Here is a 3,600-nt window from a genome sequence, read left to right on the forward strand (position 1 = left end):
CCAACATTCGATGATGCCTTCAGAATCTCCTTTATTCCTGCTACATCGAAAGCTTTATAAACGCAGTCTACTTGAAATCCTTTCATCATCCAATCCAGTACACGGGTAGTGAACTCGAAAAGGTTTTACCACCGATCTCCTCTTAAAAAATCCATGTTGACACGATGAAATTTAATTTTCCAAAACTGGATACAACCGTATCAGCTTTTCAAAAAGTTCCGGCAAAGCAGATAGTATATTTAGCCACTCCTCTGTAGTTTTCTGCTAACGCTTTGGAACCTTTCTTGTGAATAGGAGTAACTTGCGATATTTTCCAAATCGATGGGAAGGATCCGGTACTTGGCGACGCATTAAATAGAAAAATGAGAAGACACTTGATCTCTTTGTAACATGCAAATCTTTAGCAACATGTTCGGTAATCCATCGGGACCAGATGGTTTTCCGGAATCTAACTCTTTCAATCTTGCTTCAGTGCTTTGAGAATCTGTTGAAACGTAACTTTTTTACTTTAAATTCACCATTTTCTGCTTGTTTTCCTTTATAGAATTAACAAATCTCCCAAAATTGTTTCGGGTTAGATTTGATTTCTCGTTCGACTTTTAAAATGTAGGCCGAGTACGCTTCCCGATGAGTCAATTTGAAAGATTGATAAGAGGCTGAATAGTATTCTCTTCAGCCATTTGAACGAACTTCAAAGTAGCTTTGACTTGAATTTTGGGCTGATTAGCATTCCCTTCAGACAGAATCGGGAGCTGTTCAAGCTTCTATGGAAACCTTTTAAGGGAATTCTACGATTATATGAAGAGATACAAAGTTCCGGCATTGGACAAAAATGTCGAATCGGCGAAAAACAACAAGATGGCTTTTTTCCAGAGTTAAAGAAAATCATAATCGTTGTTTACTTTAAAAAATGTTAAATTTTCCCATTCAAACATTTATAATTATTTTTTTTATTCTGCGGAAAATAGACCGAGTTTTAAACCGAGCCAAAGCTTTTTAGACCTTAAGGTTTCGACAATCGACTTAGTCTAATGCACATACATCGACAAAGAACAAAAAATAACAAATAGGATAGAAGCACTGTAAATTGAACACCATCTCTTGAAATCAGCGAAGATATCGATTTGAATTTTAACACACAGCTGGCAAATAACTTTATCTTTTTCTTTAAAAGTTATTTCGCACAAATATTTAGTTTAAATTTTAAAATTCTTGAAAGTTCTGTATGGAGTTGAGATACATACAGCACCACATAAAATTATTATGTAGTATATATGTATGTATGTATATCTACCACCCAGCTAGCAAGGCGCAGCCAGTAGCAGCGAGCAACTTTTTCTTTATAACTTGTTCAAGATTCAGAGACCAAATGAACCAAAATGCTTTTGAATGGACTGTTCCAAAGGAAAAGAAGTTCAAGCAGAGGCACTTGAACTTCTAGGTAGGGATAGGATTGAGTTTTCTCCATCGAAAGAACAAATTGCAATCACAAAATCTCTGAGTCGAGCCGTTATAATGAAAAGCGCTCCACTGGGTGTGGAGACGAGCCATACCACATAAAATTATCATGTAAGTACTAATATCAACACATTACAAAGTTCAAGTAAGATACATGCATTACGATTCGTTTAGCGTGGAGAGTGTTATTTTTGAAAATCGGTTGAAAATACCATAAGTTTTTCCAATTTTCGGAACATTGTTTAAAATTTGTTAAATAGGGGTGACTATAGGTTAAGCATAGGTTAAAATGTATTCAACTCTAAACTTTCTTTGGAAACACATCACAGATGATAATGTTATCGTTTACTGCACTGTTTTTATTTCAGCCGAATGTGATAGAAATCGAGCTATTTTTGCATCACAGCATGCGAAAATAGAACACGTGATGTAAAAAAAAGTAAAGACCGAGCTGAATTGAAGATCTTCAAAATGTTGTTGCATGGTAAAGTTTTCAACATGTACTACCAAAATCAACAAAAATGTAAGCAAACCTGTAGATTCGAATAAAAATTCCTTTTTTTCCATTTTTAGAAAATTCAGTCCATTTGCTTCAGTGGTACAAAAAATATTAAATGGTTTCAAACAGCCGAATAAATGAAAACTATGCAATATTAAGTAACATTTGCGAATCACGTAATGTGCAGGTATCTGATGTAGTAATGCTATATAATTTAATGTAATATTTCCATAATTCAAGTTTGTTTCAATCACGGGTATGTAACGTTACACGATTACTCTTCAAAACGTATGATCAACATCTTTTGCTTAGATTTCTTCATTTGTAGGTTGTTCAACCCAAAGCGCACGCGTGAATTGCTGATAATTTAATCTCAGAGTAAGTCCAAAATAAATCCTCTACAAGCTTATAACTTGTTCTTCTTTCCCATTCCTGCTGCTTTGCTTGAAACTAAACGCAATATGTACCTACATTTCTTCGATAACAACAATCATTTTCGTGTATTCTAGTTTTTCGATCGAAGCACGTACAAATGGATTTATCTATTGATAAAACCATGCGGTTTAGAAAAGTGATAGCTTAAAATTAGTATAGTATATCTACAACCGAACAATCTCAGCGGCTAGTAGACACCTACTTGATTCACTTTATGTGTGAAAGGAAACCTGTTCAAGTCGAAAACCTGTCGAAATGTACCACCAGCAACGAGTTTATTCATCCCAAAATTCACTAATCTACTAGTTGCAATCCACAGATGCACAAGCAGTCGTGGCCGAGCGGTTAAGGCGTCTGACTAGAAATCAGATTCCCTCTGGGAGCGTAGGTTCGAATCCTACCGACTGCGAACTTTTTTGATAACTAACATCTCAACAACCCCTCTCATAACACAACTTTTTGAAAAATCCCAGTTCAAAAAAGTCCCAAGCGCCGCCCGCCAAAGAAGGTCGTCGTCGGTCGTCGGTCGCGCAGCTAAAAACAAAATGTCTCACAAAACGTATCCACGAAACTACTAGGAAAGAAGGATTTTGGCGCGAAACCGAGATTTAGGTAGACGGAAGCTCAAAGCAATCCGTTAAAGAAAGACGAACCGAACGAACCACAGACAGACAGAGAGAGAGGAGGGTTGAAGATGTCTTTCAGATTTTTGCTTCTCGAAAATCATGACATCCTCTGTCTGCAACGACGACATGTTGAGTCACGTCATATCTCTCGGATCCCAACCGACGACGACGACAACTCAAAGACAACGCAGCACCGGCGATTGCAAACCTTACAAACAGACAACTGGTAGACGGTCAGTAAAAATTAACAACAACAACAACAAAAGCTTGAAGCAGTTTTGGTGGCGAAAAGGCGTCCTCCGATAATGTATGGTGGAGTTGGAAGAGACACCCACTCAATCGCGAGAAAGCGCGCCGTTATCAAAAAACCAACAACAAACCGCGTGGTCGTTCGTCGAATGGGAGAAAGGAGGTGGTGCCTGCCGTGTCTTCTCCGTGGACCAACGAAGATAACGCTGAACACATTCCGCCCACGAACTAAAACGAGCAAGTTGCTGGCTGCGACCGAACAGCACCGACACACGGGTGTGGACACCGGAACGAATTTCTAGGGTTGCGCCAGGACCCTTGCAGGTTCACGCC

General features: G+C 38.4%; 1 non-coding gene across 1 annotated transcript; it reads left to right on the top strand.

Annotated features, from left to right (window-relative positions):
* Window positions 1–2,719: 2,719 nt before the first annotated feature.
* Window positions 2,720–2,801, top strand: Trnas-aga (transfer RNA serine (anticodon AGA)). The gene has a single exon. It is a non-coding gene; the product is annotated as a tRNA-Ser (tRNA).
* The last annotated feature ends 799 nt before the right edge of the window (window positions 2,802–3,600 follow it).

Source organism: Uranotaenia lowii, chromosome 3, assembly GCF_029784155.1.
Source record: "Uranotaenia lowii strain MFRU-FL chromosome 3, ASM2978415v1, whole genome shotgun sequence".
Classification (NCBI taxonomy): domain Eukaryota; kingdom Metazoa; phylum Arthropoda; class Insecta; order Diptera; family Culicidae; genus Uranotaenia; species Uranotaenia lowii.